Raw genomic sequence first — 21,072 nt, 5'->3', positions numbered from 1 at the left:
ATATCGAAAACAGATTGCTCCAATGTACAGATAGAACAGAAATTTCAGATGTTGAGGAGCATGAGAACCGTACTATAAAAGTCAGAGATGCAAAAATGTGCCTAGCTGCAGGTACAAAGTGGACAGATATTCTTCCACTTGTTTTGATGTTTTTGAGAAATACTACTGATAAAAAGACAGATTTAAGTCCACGTGAGATTAAGATGGACAAGGTCATGAGACAGTCATTCATACCAGAGAAGAGAAAGATGCCTATCAATGATAGCATCAATTTGGAGAATTTCAGGAATTTATCAGATAAAATGATTTCTGTGTTTGATGAAGATGAAACTGAAGTGCAAACAAGAGAAAAAGAGCAAGTGTTTGATCTGTTACCAGGTAAAAGGATCAGGAAAAAGGTTCGTCTAAAAAGAAATTATCTAGTGCCAAGGTGGCAGAAAAGGAGGTCAGTCAGTCTTGTCACGACAAATACAGAGAAGTGCAAAAGACTGAAGAGGTGGATTGACACTGGCCATACTTTTTGTGTAACTACACCTGAAAATCCTGATGAGGATAGTGTCACAACTGCTGATTCAGATTCTGAAGAAGAGCCTGAAGAGAATCCAGATCTTGAAGATCGACAAGTTGGTCGACATCTGGAGAACATGAAAAGAAAACAAGCCTTGATTGAAGAAGACTTGAAAGTTGTGACTGAAGATTCAGAAAATGATGGAGATCTGCTAGAAAAAGAAGCAGAAGAAGAATGTGATAAGATTGTGATTCAAGACCAGGAGAGTATTGAAAAGCAGAAAAGTAGCTCTGAAAGCAGGAACAAGAATTCTGAAACTGGGAAGTTGAAGGTAAATGAAGAAGATGAATTGCCAAGTACCAGCTACAAAGATGACGTTCCTAACGGAGTGAAGCTGCTGAGTAAAAAAGTACCTGAGTCCAGAATGAAAATGTCTGACACTGAAACTGATGAGAATGATGAAGATTCTGAAATAAGAAAATTCAGAAAAGGAGCTTGGAGAACAGAATGTAAAGTGACCAAGCAAAAGAAGAAATTACTAAGAAAAAGTGATAACTGGCAAGGAGAAAATGAAGGCCTAAAATTCAAATTGAGATACAGATCAAAGGAACAGATTGATGAGTTATCAAGTCAAAAAGATTCTGAAAAGAAAAGTGAGGCAGGAAAGAAAATAGAAGTGATACCTGTAATGGAGGTAAATAGTCACAGTCAGGAAAAGATTGAAAACAAAAGTGACAATGATTGAAGTACATGCCTGTTAAAATTTTTGGTTTCTATTTTTGGCATAAGGCTGAAGAAATCTTGTTAGATGACACAAGGTCGAAGAAATACTGTTAGCTGAAAAATTAATTTGTGACATTAGGTCGAAGAAAAACTGTTAGAAGGTTTGAAAAAAAAAAAAAAAAAAAAAAAAAAATTGAAAAAGGGGGGTGTTAGAAATTTTTAGAAAATTTAGGTAAAATTTTTAAAATTTTTGTTTTATTTTTCTTTGCAAGCTTAACGCAATTATAATTCTGCTTTGGTTAATTAAGGTTGTTGTTCTTTGAGAAATTAATAAGGAGAAGTTTAAGGTTAAAATGATAAGCAAGATACTGACATTTTATTAGTTATAGTTTTTACAACACTTTTATTGAAGCTCAGTTGCATGTTACACAAGAGAATGAAATAGAACTAGAGGGGTTTCTTAAAACTCAATATGAGAATTGTAGATAAACTGATGAGATAAGTCTTTAGAAATACTAACACAGGTGAAATTGAATCATGTTCATCTTAGATAAAATCTTTGCTAAATTTTTGGGTGCTGGTGTGGTGATTTGTTAATCACCAGATGAGGGAGTTGATGGAGCGGGATAGAAAACAAAAATTTGTTTAAACCCATGAAGTCACACTTCCATAAATAAATTAATAATGCTAACAACTTGTGCTGTGTGTATAATAATTCAACCTAGTTTAAAGTTGCATACACAAAAGACATGTGGGAAACTAACATGTGTGCTCATAAATGTGCATTATGTTGCATTCTTATGTATGTGGAAAATAATAAATTAATCTTGTCTATTGTCATGTCATAACTAATAGCAGCTGTTTTTGAAATAATGGCATGTGCTTATTTTGCTTCCCTTGTCTATGTGATGTCATTTCTACTATTCTAGGTGCACATAAGGTTTTATGGATTAATGAAGACAGGTAGATATAAAATGCTGCTTTATTTGTGCTTTACTGCTAGGTAATTTAGACTAATGGGTTAATTATTAGCAATGATGGGAGGCAACAGAACAAACTGTATTTCTTTCATTAATTATTCTTTTTGTTTGTTTATATAATAGTTTTACAAATGAAGCTTAGAGATGGCTGCAGAAAAATAGTACCCTTTTAAAAGTGACGCAGGGACAGCGGCGCAGAAAATTGACGCTTTCTGAAAGAGGCCTAATGATGAAAATGGCTCAAGTGAAAATAATTCTGAGAAGGATGGAAAAGGCCTCTGAGCTTTTATTTTGAAAGGTTTTGGAATGAACTGCTAAAAAGATGACTTTTTGGAGAAATCTGCTAACGTTTGCTAACGTGCCACGGGAGTTCAGAGCTGACTAAGCTCAAGGTTAAAAAGGAAGCTGTCGCTACAAAATGTAGCAGTCTAAGGAGAGCTGCCAAGACTTCTAAATGAACAATGGACTAGTGAATTTGCCCGGGCATGTAAGAAGGAGGTGTCACAGTTTACTGTGGTACGAGGTGGCTCAGCCAATGGAGAACTAGAATTCGTCTGCTGGAATGTGAAAAATAGTTAGCTCAGCTAAATTAGGGTATAAGAATAGGTTCAGAGAACACATAGTTGGCTTACGCTCGAGAAATTCTGGAGGACGATGTTATGCTGATGGACTTTACACGTGAGGACAGGAGTTTTTATTAATTACTTTATTACTAGGTGATGAGGGTAGAGACAGAGATATAGTTAGGATTTTGGGAAATGCTTAATTTTAATTATTCCTGCTAATGAATAATAATTCTTGATTTATGCTCTTTTTATTAATACTGAATAAATCTTTCTTTATGACATTTTTCTAATGCTTGTTTAATAAAATACCAAAACCTAAGTTTTTCTAGATGTGTTAAAATAAACTTTCTAAAATGACAAGCTGGTCTTGATTATTGCAGATGGTTTAAACAACTATATTTAGATCTTATCGCCTCATGATTCAAGCGCTCTATTGTTGTTATGGGCCTAGTGTTGTAGTGTAAGTTTTGTTGGTAGTAGATAGTGTCATTTGTGCAATATTTTGGTGAGAGCGCTGGATCACATGTACCCATCTTGAAGGTTGTAGCCCATCCTTATGTGCCTTCTTTGTTCATGTTCCGCCCAGGCTGGTAACTTTACACTGTGGGCTTGGTTGGAGGCTCTTTGGAAGAATCATTATGTGGTGCAGACTGTTGGGGGGCCAGTCCCTTGGCAGACATCTAAGGGTGCAGGTCAGACTGGACTCCTCTGCAGACTATTGCTAATAAAAGCCTGTTTGTTTTCTCTACTGCCTGACCGACTCTTCAGTACTTGGAAAGGCATAGCAGGTGGTTGTAAATAACCCGTGTGGCCCCTAAGGGCGATTTCCTTCAACAGCATGGAGGAAAATAGCAACAGGACTAGAGATAAATATGCTACACTCCCCATGCTTACTACTTGCATACCATCCCGACCTACAAGTCACCTATGAGAAACAGATTTGGCAAACTCTCGATAAAGTCCAGAGAATCACTTAGGGAGACCTATATGATAATGGGAAATTCTTGACAAAAGAGTAATTCCTTCGGGATAAAACTTCTACAATGATGGACGTATCCAAGTATGTGAGAATTAGACAATGGGACCGCGCTCTCACGTCAGAATTCCCTCAGGAGCCCCAGACTCTAATACCATTACATTATATACTACAGGTTGAACCACCACGACATGTGACATCATGCATATATCATAATGTATAAAACACCACCAAAGCACCTCCATTGTTGTCCCGGCAGGCCTAGGAAACAGAGTTGTTACTGACTTAATCAGTTATAGTGCCCCCAGTTTTTTTTTTACGTAGAGCAACCACACCCAGTCTGCTCTACTATACTCAAGGCGCTTAGTACCAACTGATACACCTACACCACGGTTAAAGAAAAAACTTTTAATTTTTGTTTTTCATTTTTAGTAGTTCATTTTTTGCACAATATATCATTTCCAAATAGATAAAAACAGAGTGGTTGCCCAAAGGGGAGCGTGCAAAGGAAAGAGTGATCAGGAGTGTATGACAGATGAATTGAAAGGAAAAATCACAATAGTGATCAAAAAAGAAAATACATATTATTTAACAAACAATAACGGACCTCTAATTTGCTGTATTGAGTACCTGGCCAAACCTATTTAAATTTCTGTAATCAAAAAACATTATTTCATCCAGACATCTAAGTCCTAGGGTTTTTTTGCACTATATATAAAGTTTTAATAATTGGTCCAAGGTAGTATGAAGATAGCGTCGACGTTTCGACTCGTCTTATGCCCAACCGGTGATTTTAGACCTGGGGATTGCGAGTCTTCATCAGGACTGGAAAAACAGACACGGGCAACCAAGGGATAATAATAACCCTATGAAAAATAAAGTGCAAAATTACTAACCGTGGTGAGATTAATTAAAATAAATGAAACCGTAAGCCACATTTTGGGTTCGGTCTCATTTCTTACCCTTCAACAATGAGGAAACAAAAGAGGGGGGTCCATAGTTACAACTTCCCATCAATTCTCCTGTAAAAACAAATGAACCTAGTGTTTATCTAGGTCTAATGATCAATAAATCTCTAACCATTATCAATGTTAAAGGAGAAATTGTTTACCTTAATAATGGATACTATCACTTGTGATGAGAGGTCACAGATCCTCATGTATGCATCATGGCGGAGTAATCTACAAATAATTTATGGTAGTATGAGTGTTGAATCCACCCTAGAAGGGGCATACAGGTAAAAACTTATTTTAAAATGTTTTACCTCAATATAATCGTCGTTGGTTCGAAATTTGATATGGGGGGCTCCTGTAGATAATATCAGGTAGCTGTGTATGGAGACACAATAAGGTCTCTATTGAAATATATCATACTTGATTATGCAGCACAATTCAAAAATGGTCAGTGCAACCAATTAACTTCTTTTCATGAATCCAGAGGCATATTGATAGACAGGCCTTTATTTTAAGTGCTCCTGCTCGTGAAGTCAGGTAGCAGTAAAAGAGACAGAGATACAGTCTCACAATTTTCAAAAAAGGGGAATTTGCTCGATTCAATTACAACAGCGCACTTCTTTCCAAAGTCAAAGTATGAAATCGTCACACACCATGATATCGCGGCCTACCTTATTGCCGAATAATCAGCTAGTATGTGTGGCCAAGCTTCCGTGTATGCGAGGACGCCGCCGATAATGGTACCGCATTTCCGCCTTCAATTGTACACAGAGCCCCTCTGCCGATTAGGCATAGAGAGAGGACTGGCTCTCGTGTAGCGAAAAAATATAGCTGCAATTGTAATCACGGGCCGGCTTTTTCAATCAACCGCGTGTGGGTGCTTGTAACGTATTTACCAATGTATTTTAAACATTTATTCTCGCGATGGCAACATTTTTATTTTTAAACCAATTTTGGAAAAAATTGAAAAAACATGCAATCCAGGGCTCGCTCATACTCGCCCAATATTATCTCAAAAGTAACGACGACCTAGATTGATGTAGCCGACAATTATGTATACAAGAATTCGATATTAGACATAAATGACGGACAATTCCAATTCATACTGGGCAATTCCCATTCCATTGTCAAAGACATGCATCAAGTGTGCCATAGAGCTTAACTATGCTTGCATAACCAACCCCATAGGGTACAAGGTTTCTCAATTGATGGAAGAAAACAGTAGTCATTCTAAAATCTGAACCTACTTCAGTGATGACCACTTGTGGAAAAGGAAAGGCACATATTTACATATGGAGTTGATAAGGAATTCTCAACAGTATTACATATATTCAGTGTAGTAGTCAGAACATTCGGGCAATATCATGTAATTTCTAAACAGTTGTCAATGCATAGGGAAGGTCATACAGTTAGACAAGTGTCTACAGATGTAAATTTACATTGGCTTCTACATTATTGAAACATACTTCTGTATATATAATTATACATCTATACAATGATGAATATGTTTCTTAGTAATTAGCATTCACATATTGAAGTAGGTACAACAGTGCTTAAACCATGATTTCCATGTAATCTCACAAGACGAATTCAAGGTAGATGCTCTTGTTACCACAACAAACAATGCTGATATGTATAGTCTAGAGCCATCATACTCCCAACAGTGCCACTTGTTTATTAATCTCCTCAAGTTCATTGAGGCCCTTATTGACCGTATTTAGAGTATATATCCACTTACACTCCCTTCAATTCAAGATATTATGTAGATCACCTCCTCGTGGGTTTGCTGTTATTTTCTCAATGACCCACCACCTCAAGCTGTTGTCGGGGTGTTCAAATCTACTGAAATGATCAACTAGTGGGGCCCCCTGGACATTACAACGTATCCGTCTCATATGTTGCAAAATCCGGCATTTTACTTTCTGTGTGGTCTGTCCCACATACAGAAAACCACATGGGCACTTGATTGCATAAATTACCCATGAGGTGTTGCAGTTAGTATGTTTTGTGAGTTTATGTATCTGCTCATTGTGATTAAACATGTCACCCTCTATTGTAAGGGGGCAGACTTTACAGGATCCACATTTTCTGTGACCATTAACTGTCGGTGCACCCCACAGTGTGGATTGGCTCAAAAGCTGTTTTTTGGGTAGTAAAGATTTAACTAGATGATCACGGATGTTCATCCCTTTCCGGAAGGCATGTAATGGCGATGGAATCCCCCCCAGTTCACTACTAATCAGATGCCAATGACGGTTCACACATTTTTTAATAGCATTGCTTTTTGTATTAAACGTCGTCACACAGACCAACCTTTCTTCCTTTGGTTTTGGATTACTGCAAAGTAAATGCTCTCGGTGATTATGCCATGCCCGTTTTCTGGCCTTCTCCGCTTAAACGTCATCCCTACTGGCCTCCAGGTACAAAACGAACCTGCCATCTTCTTAGAAAATCCAAAATTTAAAGAAAACTTCAGCTTCGTGTCCAACACCTCTTCCAGACACTGGATGGTGTTGGGCATAGAGACTGCAGTTGAAGAAGTGGAGAGACTTACGAAAGAGATAGCGGATTTACGGAAGGAGATTATTGACGATAAGGCCCTGGTAAATGCCAAGGAAGCCTTAGAAAGGCTAGAAAAAACAATAAAGGATTTTACACACAGGGTACAAAATTGGAAAAAGTTGCTAAAGATATAAAAGTGTACGACAAAAAGATTACGTATCCTTATCTTCAAGAGAGATATTTTGAAAAAGATCAACGAGGTGGTTGGTCTAGTAGGGGTAGAGGTTGCTACAAGAGGTATACCACCTTCTCTGGATCCTCGGTGAGCAGTGGCTCTGATAGTGATTCAGAACGCCCTGGTACAAGCACTGGCTCATCTATTAACAACAACCCCCTCAAAATTATTCAGAACAACAGCCTTTTTTAGAAGAGGACCAATGGTGGGGTTCATCTACGAGAGGCCGTCCCTGGGGGAGACCCAGGGGTTCGAGAACGCACCCTTGGAACAGGGGTACAGGTCGTGGGAGAAAACAAACTCACTTCCAACAGAACTCCCATGGGGAAATCAATATGAGACGCCAACAATACAAATGGTGAGAAATGTACCAGACAACCCCATAATCAATATATCCAACTATCAATTGTCCCCGATAGAACAACAAGTTCTGTCCAAGGGACTGTCTTTTGTCCCTACTACTATACCAAATGATTTTAACATCAGAATTGAATTACAACAATTCTTTCGCAAAATCCGCCTAAAACATTATTTCCAAAAGATCCCTTATAATCCAGTGTTCTCGGGCAGTGGTTTACGACCTCCTTCGAGGTTTAACCCCCCGACGCACTCGATTGATAATAAGATATTGGCCTATGAACAGGTGGTGCTAAGGGATGATGATGAAACATTGGCTACCAGACAATATGTTCCATACAACATAAGTCGTGATGAAAAGATTGCATTACAATCTTTAAAGAATAAGAGGAACATCGTTATTAAGCCCGCCAATAAAGGCGGAGCTATTGTTGTTCAGAACTTGGATAATTACAAAACTGAAATCCTTTCTCAATTGGAGAAACCAGGTAACTACGTACATTTGAAAAAAGATCCGACCAAAACCATCAGTGAATCAATTCAGAAATTGACTAAAGGAGCTTTAGAACAGGGAATCATCAATAAACATGAGTATGACTTTTTGAATAACAAGAACCCAAGAAACCCTACAATATACACCCTCCCTAAGGTGCATAAAAGACTAGAAGATCCCCCGGGAAAGACCCATAATTTCAGGTCGTGGGTCATTATTGGAACCCCTGTGTAAATACTTTTTAAAACCTATAGCCATTGCAACTCCAACTTATGTTCGTGACACCACACACACAATCCAATTAGTGGAGGGTTTTCAATATGATTGTAATACATGTATATTAGCTGCGATGGATATCACATCCTTATACACGAACATTCCCCAAAATGATGCATTGAATTGTTTAGAACGTGTACTTAACATGAGATCTGCACCACATAGAGTACCGACAGAATTTATAATTCAACTCTTAAAAATTGCTATGACCAAAAATGTCTTTGTATTTCAAGATGAATATTATATTCAAACAAATGGAGTAGCGATGGGGGCAAGTTTTGCCCCTAATCTGGCTATTTTTTACATGAGTGAATACGAAAACAAATACATTCTAAGTCAGTATAATCCTTACCGCAGTTATATTTTACTGTGGGTGAGGTATATTGACGATGTTCTCTTGATTTGGCAAGGAAGACAGTCTGAACTTACAGACTTTCACGTATGGGTCAATACTTGTTCAAAGGATATACAATTCAGTTCTCAATCTTTATTTCGGCCAGTTTGGCCATCAAAGATATACAATAAGAACACATTTGAAACATTTATGAAACCATCAAAAAAAAAAAAGCAACAAATGCATATTGTACACGTAAAATCGTTCCACCCTACCAATTAACAGCAACTAGAGTGAAAACGAATAAAGGACCATGCATTTAAAATTGTTTAACCTTAAGATTATATAGGAACCTGCAACTTTAAAATATGGGTGCGAGTATGCCAAATATTTACAAGAAATGTAGCCAATGCAAACACAATTGGACCCGAAAGATCAGTTTTTAGAATTCTATACATGGGGAGGTACTCCCGACAACCAAGGTTTCTAAAGAGTGGTAGGAGCCAGTATTTCCTCGCGGCCTTGTAAGTTGGGCAAAACAAGACCACATGAAGATCGCTTTCCTCCTCACAAGCACATGCCGGGCATTGCTTGGTAGAGGGCGGTGTTGACCAGGAGCTAGTATAGAATCGCAAAGGTAATGTACCATATCTCCATTGGAGAAATAGCTTCCTGGCCTGCACAGGGGAAATAGCATCCAATACCCCCTCCAGCCTATATGAATCCTTGCATTGCATAAATGTGGATGTTAATGACCCCTCACCCTGAGAGTCCAAGGCCATGGCTAATTTCTTCTCATAATAAGCAGTGGCCAGAGCTTTTCGTGGGATCTTTAGTGAAGCATTCGCTGGATCAAACCACAAATCTGGGAGCCCCAGTCTCATACAAGACTTTTGAATATATTTTATCCGCGGGATCTGCAAAGCTTTGGGGTGGGTTAAAAACTCCATCAGCTCCGCTCTGTAAGTAGAGAGTTCTTCACTACTCCATAGCCTCCTCCAGAAGGCTATGGGTCTGAGACCCAGCTCATCTGCTATTGGTCTCAGTCCCAAATCCATCCTCAAAGGGAGGAGCGGAGTACTGGGCGGAAGTGCAACTATCTGCCTAATGAAGTTATTCTCCGTGACAGACAAACTGCGGGAGGATATGTGGCCCCACAGTTCCGCCCGTACATAATGGCCCCCCTGGCCTGTGCCTTGTAGATCTGAATAAGTGGCCCCAACGGACGATATGTGGAACTTTTCAGCATCCGTGCAATGCCCCCAGTGGTCTGCACTAGTTTAAGATTAGCCCTGGTCTGATGTGTTCCCCAGGACATGGTTTCATTCAACGTTACACCAAGGTATTCAAAGGTGGAGACTCTCTCTAGACGTGATGATCCCAGTAGGGGATTCGGGCGTGATCTTGGGGTTGGGTTCAAGACCATAAACTTAGTTTTTGCAGCATTGATTTCCAACCCCCTATCAGTGCAGAAGGCCACGAAAGAGTCAAGGATCCTCTGTATCCCCATGGGGGTTTTGGACAGCAGCAGGGTGTCATCGGCAAACATGATTGCAGGCACCCTGCTGCCGCCCAGCCTTGGGGCATCAGTGTTCACAGTGCCATTGAGATGGGCGATTACCCCGTTGACAAAGAGGCAGAACAGGGTCGGCGCCAATACACAACCCTGCCTAACCCCCCTGTCAACGGAGAATCTGTCCGTCAGTTCCCCAAGTTTCCCGCACCTCACCCGGGCATAGTTGTTGTGGTGGAGTCTCTGTAAGATTATCAGAATATCCGGGGGGACTCCCATCTCGGCCAGAACACTCCAGAGGTTCCCCCTCGGCACTAGGTCAAAGGCGGCCCTCAGATTCACAAATATTGTGTATAGGCTGGCACCCTCGAGTATCGCTACCCTCCAGTAGATAATGTTCAGGCGAAAAACCTGGTCCACTGTGGAGACTCCCTTCCTAAAGCCCGCCTGATACGGGCTGAGGGCGCCCGTCTCTTCCACCCTGTCCTGGAGCCGGTTCAACAGTATCCTGCCAAATAGCTTCTGTGGCACGTCAATTAAGCTAATGGGTCTGTCATTGGCTGGGAGCAGGGGCGAGCCCTTCTTAAATATAGGAACCACCTCTGCCCCCAGCCAAGTACTCGGGATTTCCATGCCTTGCAGAACTCCATTGAACACAGCAGCAAGATAGGGGGCCCAGACAACGGGTTCCTGCTTAAACAGGTCCCCGGGGAGGCCATCCAGCCCCGGCGCCTTTCCCGATGCCAGTCCTGCTATTGCTACCTTGACCTCTCCCACTGAAATCAAATCCCCATCGTACTCAGCCAGTCCGTTACCTATATCGTTCATGGTCTCTCCCAGCTCAGAACTGTAGAGAGACTTGAAGTGTGCCTGCCACACCCCTGCTGCAATGTTTGGCTCTATTGCCGAGTGGAGACTCCCTGACCCTCCATTCACTACTCTCCAAAACGTTCGATGGTCTCTTGTTGCGAGAGAGCTAGTAAGCTCCTCCCATTGATTCTCCTCCCATTCAATTTTGGCATTGGCGACTAATTTTTTATATTCCCGTCTACTTTCTCGTATCTTGACTCCTCCTTGTCTCTCCTTAATACTTTTAAGAAGTTCTCCCTTTGCCTTCCTGCAGGCTGTATTGTACCACGACAGTTTGTGTTGCTGTCCCCTCCTCGAATTCTGAACTTTGCTAAAAAGCTCAGAGGCCGCTCCCTTAATGAGGTCCTCATGAGCCTGATATAATTTGTCATGGGAATCTTTGATACCTACCCCATTCACTAGATCTCCCACTTTTTCAATAATAGGGATTAGTCCTGCATAGAGCCTCGGGAGTTTGACTTGGCTCGTGGCTAGATTTTCCCACCTGACTCTTTTCCTGTTGTTACCCAGTAGAAGTTCAGGTTTGTTCTCCTCATTGTTTGTTATGGAGGTTTGTAGACCAGGGTGGATAAGATCAAGTTCAAGGGAGTTGTGGTCGCTATCTAGTCTCTCAGTGACCCTAAAATCCAGAATAGAAGACCAATTCGCTATCTGTACAAGGGCGTAGTCCAAGCGGGACTCTCTTCCCACTCTGTTGTACGTAGTTTTGCTTGGTATATCTGACTTAATACGCCCATTGCAGGCTCAAATTCCATACTTTAGGGTGAGGGCAGTGATCTGCAGTGCTACAGGTGTCCAAGCCTTCGGGGGAGGTGCTACTACAGAGGGCACTGACCACATGGACATACAATTCACTCTGGAATCAAACAGGATGTCCATTATTTTTTTGGACTTACAAATCAAAACCGAGGAAGGAAGAGTATATACTACCTTATACAGAAAGAGTAGCGAAAGAAACACCCTCCTCAGGTACACCAGCCATCATCCACGCAACCTCAGGGATAACTTGCCCTTTGGACAATTCCTGAGGTTGCGGCGGAACGGTTTCAAGAAGGATGATTACCTGGAGGAATCAGCAACTCTGATGTCGAGATTAGGAGAACGTGGTTACCCCACTCGCCTTCTTAAAAAGGCCAGAACACGGGCATGGCATAATCATAGAGAGCATTTACTTTGCATTAATCCAAAACCAAAGGAAGAAAGGTTGGTCTGTGTGACGACGTTTAATACAAAAAGCAATGCTAATAAAAAATGTGTGAACCGTCATTGGCATCTGATTAGTAGTGAACTGGGGGGGATTCCACCGCCATTACATGCCTTCCGGAAAGGGATGAACATCCGTGATCATCTAGTTAAATCTTTACTACCCAAAAAACAGCTTTTGAGCCAATCCACACTGTGGGGTGCACTGACAGTTAATGGTCACAGAAAATGTCGATCCTGTAAAGTCTGCCCCCTTACAATAGAGGGTGACATGTTTAATCACAATGAGCAGATACATAAACTCACAAAACATACTAACTGTAAGACCTCATGGGTAATTTATGCAATCAAGTGCCCATGTGGTTTTCTGTATGTGGGACAGACCACACAGAAAGTAAAATGCCGGATTTTGCAACATATGACCTGGATACGTTGTAATGTCCAGGGGGCCCCACTAGTTGATCATTTCAGTAGATTTGAGCACCCCGACAACAGCTTGAGGTGGTGGGTCATTGAGAAAATAACAGCAAACCCACGAGGAGGTGATCTACATAATATCTTGAATAGAAGGGAGTGTAAGTGGATATATACTCTAAATACGGTCAATAAGGGCCTCAATGAACTTGAGGAGATGAATAAACAAGTGGCACTGTTGGGAATATGATGGCTCTAGACTATACATATCAGCATTGTTTGTTGTGGTAACAAGAGCATCTACCTTGAATTCGTCTTGTGAGATTACATGGAAATCATGGTTTAAGCACTGTTGTAACTACTTCAATATGTCAATGCTAATTACTAAGAAACATATTCATCATTGTATAGATGTATAATTATATATATAGAAGTATATTTCAATAATGTAGAAGCCAATGTAAATTTACATCTGTATACACTTGTCTAACTGTATGACCTTCCCTATGCATTGAAAACTGTTTAGAAATTACATGATATTGCCTGAATGTTCTGACTACTACACTGAATATATGTAATACTGTTGAGAATTCCTTATCAACTCCATATGTAAATATGTGCCTTTCCTTTTCCACAAGTGGTCATCACTGAAGTAGGTTCAGATTTTAGAATGACTACTGTTTTCTTCCATCAATTGAGAAACCTTGTACCCTATGGGGTTGGTTATACAAGCATAGTTAGCCTCTATGGCACACTTGATGCATGTCTTTGATAATGGAATGGGAATTGCCCAGTATGAATTGGAATTGTCCGTCATTTATGTCTATTATCGAATTCTTGTATACATAATTGTCGGCGACATCAATCTAGGTCGTCGTTACTTTTGAGATAATATTGGGCGAGTATGAGCGAGCCCTGGATTGCATGTTTTTTCAATTTTTTCCAAAATTGGTTTAAAAATAAAAATGTTGCCATCGCGAGAATAAATGTTTAAAATACATTGGTAAATACGTTACAAGCACCCACACGCGGTTGATTGAAAAATCCGGCCCGTGATTACAATTGCAGCTATATTTTTTCGCTACACAAGAGCCAGTCCTCTCTCTATGCCTAATCGGCAGAGTGGCTCTGTGTACAATTGAAGGCGGAAATGCGGTACCATTATCGACGGCGTCCTTGCATACACGGAGGTTTGGCCACACATACTGGCTGATTATTCGGCAATAAGGTAGGCCGCGATATCATGGTGTGTGACGATTTCATACTTTGACTTTGGAAAGAATTGCGCTGTTGTAATTGAATCGAGCGAATTCCCCTTTTTTGAAAAATGTGAGACTGTATCTCTGTCTCTTTTACAGCCACCTGACTTCACGAGCAGGAGCACTTAAAATAAAGGCCTGTCTAATAATATGCCTCTGGATTCATGAATAGAAGGTAATTGGTTTCACTGACCATTTTTGAATTGTGCTGCATAATCAAGTATGATATATTTCAATAGAGACCTTATTGTGTCTCCATACACAGCTACCTAATATTATGTACAGGAGCCCCCCATATCAAATTTCGAACCAACGACGATTATATTCAGGTAAAAAAATTTGAAATACGTTTTTACCTGTATGCCTCTTCTAGGGTGGATTCAACACTCATACTACCATAAATTATTTGTAGATTACTCCGCCATGATGCATACATGAGGATCTGTGACCTCTCATCACAAGTGATACTATCCATTATTAAGGTAAACTATTTCTCCTTTAACATTGATAATGGCTAGAGATTTATTGATCATTAGACCTAGATAAACACTAGGTTCATTTGTTTTTACAGGAGAATTGATGGGAAGTTGTAACTATGGACCCCCCTCTTTTGTTTCCTCATTGTTGAAGGGTAAGAAATGAGACCGAACCCAAAATGTGGCTTACAGTTTCATTTATTTTAATTAATCTCACCACGGTTAGTAATTTTGCACTTTATTTTTCATAGGGTTATTATTATCCCTTGGTTGCCCGTGTCTGTTTTTCCAGTCCTGATGAAGACTCGCAATCCCCAGGTCTAAAATCACCGGTTGGGCATAAGACGAGTCGAAACGTCGACGCTATCTTCATACTACCTTGAACCAATTATTAAAACTTTATATATAGTGCAAAAAAACCCTAGGACTTAGATGTCTGGATGAAATAATGTTTTTTGATTACAGAAATTTAAATAGGTTTGGCCAGGTACTCAATACAGCAAGTTAGAGGTCCGTTATTGTTTGTTAAATAATATGTATTTTCTTTTTTGATCACTATTGTGATTTTTCCTTTCAATTCATCTGTCATACACTCCTGGTCACTCTTTCCTTTGCACGCTCCCCTTTGGGCAACCACTCTGTTTTTATCTATTTGGAAATGATATATTGTGTAAAAAATGAACTACTAAAAATAAAAAACAAAAATTAAAAGTTTTTTCTTTAACCGTGGTGTAGGTGTATCAGTTGGTACTAAGCGCCTTGAGTATAGTAGAGCAGACTGGGTGTGGCTGCTCTACGTAAAAAAACTGGGGCACTATAACTGATTAAGTCAGTAGCTATAGATAATAGGTTTAGGACCATTTTTTTTGTATCACTATATACCCAGGTCCATGCCTTATGGGTTACCCCATTTTTCTTAATGGTTAGGAAACAGAGTTGGGCACACCAATACCAGATGTGCAGTGGGACTTCTGCTGTACACAAACAGGATATATCTCAGCAAACAGTAGACTAAAATGAATACACTACAAGTTCCTGCACCGATTATACTACACACCTGCTAGGTTGTTTGGGCTACATCTGAGGGACGATGATAGGTGTACACCCTGCAGGAAAGAAGGTGTGGGGTTTCTCCACCTGGCTTGGGTACGTCCTCTCATCAATGAATACTGGCAACAGGTGTTTGGGGTCCTGGAAAAATGGTGGTCTCTCCTCTGCAGGTTTCCCCTATTACGGCTTTACTGGGGTACCTAGATAGAAATAACACTCTACATAAGAAGCTACTAGCATTAAGCCTACTGATAGCGAAACGTAACGTTGCTTATAGGTGTGGTAGGGGTAGAGCCCCTAATTTCAAAGAATGGCTTTCAGATATGATAACTTGGAAGGAACAAGCCATTATATGTGCAGAATTGCCTCCATCCTCATTGAAGCCCAAAGGCATCTGGGACCCCCTTAAAACATACACTCTTTCCATACCAGACACCACACCAGATGATTCAGAAACGTAGGAGGTTGAGATGTAGTAGAGGATATGGCGTGGAGTATAGTGGGCCCAATACCCCACAGGATCAGCATAGCAGTGGTGTCCTCTATAAGATCAGCAAGCACAGATAGAAGAGACGTCGGGTACTGCTTGACCACTCCATAAGCAGAACCTTAAGAGAATCGCACACATATGCTAACTGACTCATATATTGACTTTAATATACGATAAACAAGAACTGTATTAAAAGTGAGGGTGTCGCCCATGTTGTATTATATCTCTCCTTCCCTGCGTTTTCACCTTGTAAGATGATTGTGTACTGTAACTATACTCACATGATCTGAATGTAGGATGTACTGTAGGGCCCATCAATTAACATTATTGTATATTGTTTCATTATGTGATGCACTAAGTTTGACCCCAGATGTACTGAATATGCAACAATATGAATAAAGTAAAAAAATAAAAATAAAAAAAGGTTGACTGTCTGGGCCCTCTGGACTTCGCCCTGGGCATCAAGTGTGCAACCGGGCACAGGGGGAAAAGGTTCAAAGGAGATATTTGGGGATTTATCTAGCGCAGAAGCTTACTGTGGTAAATAAAATATTACCCTATCATAATTTCTAGGCATAAACATGCATCATGCATTAAATGAGAGGCAGAGTCCGTGGTGTCCGTTTCAAAAGGGCTTTATTCCAATAACTCGAGTTAAGGGAGAATCTGTTCCATCACCACTGAGGTTCAGGAAGGGTCTTCTAAACATTATTTTTCTGAATACATATTTATACGTGCAATCTTGTACATAGGAGGAGCGCTCGAGGCAGAGGCAGAGAGAAGAGAAGATAAGAGCATGTGGGCGTGCATGAGGGTGTACACTTGATGAGTCATAGGTGAGTCATAAGTGGGCGGATACATGGAGGGGGTTGAATGGCAAGCTGGAACTTTGCCCTACTGGTTTGCGTAACTTGGTCATGACGTGCAACTGACGTGTAACTGGGGGGAGCTGACATTCTGTCTAGTAGGGAGGCCTTCAGTGTCAGGGCGACCAGCACATCTGGTACTATCTGATATCTTGAGTCGGGGATGTATTATCTGAAGCAAAGGTTGCTCATCACTAAAAGACAGAAAGGGCATATATTTCTTCGTTCATTGCATGGGGGCTGTGAGCTTTCTACAGATGCAAGTACTGTAATTTCATTTAGACAGAGAGGCTCGGCCCTATCTCTGCAGACGGGTTCTGTTTACCTTCTTCACCGGGCAGGAATGTGATTCTGTACAACAAGCAGATAACTATTGTGCAAAATAATGTCTTGGCACCCCGTGCTGCTGGGCCTCTTTCGGCTGAGCCAGAAGTATGCGAGGTCAGGGATACGTAACTGCAGCTCTCAGAGTGTCTGAGCCATGAAAAACCCTTAATTCAGAGACGGGCTCAGGCTGAGCCACAAAATGGGTTCATCGTGAATATTTAAAAGTGTACAATGCAAATACATGGGCCATAAATGCTAACTTAATATTTCTTACATGCGAGACTTGATGACTGGCATCCTAATGCAGGACGTAAATGCAGAGGCCTTGTGATTCAGGCCACCACAGGAGAATGCATGCATGACATGCACATACATGAAACATAGGGTACACGCAGGGGACATATTGGTCAGGCAAAATTTCATTTTCCTCATTCCCTCCATGTCCCCTACTTTTACCCTCAGGACACATCTTTATTCATGAGACCGTATAGTTGATCATACAGCATCATTTGTTCATCTTTAATCCTTTGTTCTGAAGAACAACAAGTCTCATGGCAGACTGCTCCTCGGTCAAATTCGCCAGGGCAGATGCAGTCACATTCACTACTGCTTCCAGAGTTCTTGTTAACCTGCGTATCAGTTTACTGTTTTGGACAGGACCTATGAAGAAAAAGAATCCTTTGTTGAAATCTGTATATTGCTCCCGAGCTGTTTCAGTCTGATCTATCCCTGAGGCATCGGTCTCTCTCCTTTGTCTAACATGTTCTAGTCGGGAATCTCAATGGTAATTGGATGGGGACAGAAAGACGGGTGGCAGTAGGAACGCTATATAACATGTCCCACCCCAGTCTGGGGGCAGATGTACATAGGCTGTCTGACCGCAAATGAAATATGTATGGCGTGATGTTTTGAAAGAAGACTGTCCTTTATCGTTAAACTCTACTACATCTTTACACTCGCTGTGTCCCATATGTACTGAGCCTTTCTTTCTAACACATAAATCTCCTTTTGCTGGTAGGACTGAAATAAACGGTAGACCTATATTTTGCATGGGCTGTACATTCAACATTACAAAACTAAGAGATGCATTTCCTTGCTCGTACTCTTCATTTTCTAGATCTGTTCCCTTCCTTTGGGGAAATCCGTCTTTGTCTGGAAAACATGCCTTATTCATTACTTTATTCAGGTTTCCATATATCCATTCATCTTGGTAAACTATGGACTTTTTGTCTAGTGAGATCATTAAGGCAAACCATGCTCCGCACGAACCATTGTGGGAGAACGGTAAAGGGAAGAAGGGCAGAACTCCCTTCGTCTTTTGATAAGGTGGGAGTTGGCCACATACCCAGCAATCAGTCGCATTGCTCTATGGTGTTATTACGGGATGAGTGCATATGTGAGGCAAAAGGAGGAAAGAAAACATGTAGTATTAAACTAACACAGATGATAACAATGCACAGAAAAAATAAAATAATCAAAGAAACTATACATCTACTGCGAATAACTTGCAGTACTTTTCTCTCATCTTGCTTTTCTTACTATTCTCGTATGTGATCTTATATATGTCAGAAATCTAGTCTAACCGATTCACCACCGAGTGGACTTAGACAATTAAACTTCGTCTGACTTACTAGATCGTAACTTAGACCTATACTCTTGCTGTGGAGTCTTTTCTAGCAAAGGCGGCGCAAGTGGCGCAAAGTCTTTAATGTCCTTATTCTTTTCAAAAGTTCCAGATTGTCCAAAGTATCTTTTGCAGTGTTGAGCGTGAAGCCATCCCTCAACTTTTATGGCGGTCCTCGTGGTCAGTAGCACTAACTTCGGCGTCTTCCAACGTGGCTCAAGGGGGCTTGATTGATCAAAGTTCCGCACAAGAACAAAATTTCCTGGTGCTATGGCATGCTCCTTGACCTGGGTGTTGTCAGGGAAGGCGGCAGCAACCTGTGAACGACAAGAGAGTAGTGCAGACATCAAGGAAGCCAGGTAATCTGTCAGCATGTTACTGTCAACATCAGTTATTTATTTAGGCATAGGCGTACCCCACATATTTGGCGGTCTACCGAAAACTACTTCATACGGGGATAGGCCTGTTCTGGAATGAGCTACCATACGCATGTAAAAGAGGGCAACCGGCAAGGCTACCATCCAATCCACGCCTTTGTCTGCACAGATCTTTGCTAGTTTTGTCTTGATTGTCTGATTATGTCTTTCTACAAGGCCTGCTGCTTCAGGGTGTCGTACAGAATGGAACTTCCAATTATATCCTAACAGAAGAGACACTTGTTTCATTAATTCAGAGGAAAATGGCTGACCGTTATCTGAATAGATGACACGGGGCAAACCACATCTGGGGAAGAACTCGCGCACCAATTGCCTGGCTGTTGTCACAGCAGTATAATCTGGAACTGGATACGCTTCTGTCCATCTAGATAGTGCACACACAACTACCAAGACATACTTGTAACCTCTACATCTGTCCATTTGGATGTAATCCATCTGGAGGACCTCAAAAGGGTGGTCAGGGGGATGAAATCCGCCTTGTTCCACCGGGATGCCTTTACCTGGATTGAATTGGCAACAGATCATACATGTTCGTACTTTCTGTTTCGCTGCTGCACGCAGGTGCTTGTTAAACCAGATATTCTGTAAGCTGTCTATCATTGCCTTTTCTCCCAAGTGTGCTGGACTATGTGTTGTGTTTATAATTACTTGTACCATGGAATCTGAGGGAAGAAACCATGTGCCTTTTCCCTTAGTCATCCAACCTTGGTCAGTCTGGACCCCTCCTTGTTCAGTCCATTTCTTTATTTCATCTGTAGTGGCATGTGTCTGTATGTCGAGTACATCTTGAGAAGGATCCCTGACTGTCATGCTTTTTGTCAGTAATGGTACCTCTGTCCTTGTCGTGTCTGTTGGTGTCTGGGCTGTAAGTTTAGCAGTTCGGTCTGCCAGGTCATTACCCTGGGAAATGGTGTCTGTAACTTTGGTGTGTGCTTTGCATTTCAGGATAGCTATGGCTGTAGGTAAATGTATTGCTTCCAACAGGGCTTGAATAAGCGGACCATGCTGAATCTTGGCCCCATGAGAGGTCAAGAAACCTCTCTCCCTCCATAGTACTCAGAAATCATGAACTACGCCAAAAGCATATTGTGAATCTGTATAAATGTTCACTTTCAAGTGCTTAGCTCTTATGCAGGCTTGTGTCAGAGCGATGAGCTCTGCTGCTTGTGCTGACAGTGTGTCTATTCTTTGTGTCTCTATGACTTCAGTAGCAGTGGTCACGGCATATGCTGCTACTAACTCTCCTGCACTCGTTCTCATGCATGATCCATCTACATAGAGTGTTAGGTCAGGGTCTGGAAGTGCAATATCTGTCAGGTCTTGTCTTGGTTTCGTCACTATATTCATTACTTCCACACAGTCATGTGGTGGTGCATTTACTGTACTTGAGGGCAAAAGTGTAGCAGGGTTTAGAATATTACATCGTCTGATCTCTATGTGTGGTTGAAATAATGTCAGTTCATATCCTGTCAGTCTCGCTACAGTCAAATGTTGTGTCTGTGTCCTGTTTAAGAGAACTTCCACTGCATGTGGTACCTGTACTGTCAGGGGGTGTCCCAGCACTAGCGAGTCACTTTGTCTTATGGCTAGGGCTGTTGCTGCAACCGATTTCAGGCACGCAGGCAGAGCCTGGGCCACTG

The sequence above is a fragment of the Lissotriton helveticus genome, chromosome 8 (genome assembly GCF_964261635.1).
Source record: "Lissotriton helveticus chromosome 8, aLisHel1.1, whole genome shotgun sequence".
In the NCBI taxonomy this organism is placed as follows: Eukaryota; Metazoa; Chordata; class Amphibia; order Caudata; family Salamandridae; genus Lissotriton; species Lissotriton helveticus.
Note: the sequence above shows the minus strand (reverse complement) of the source record.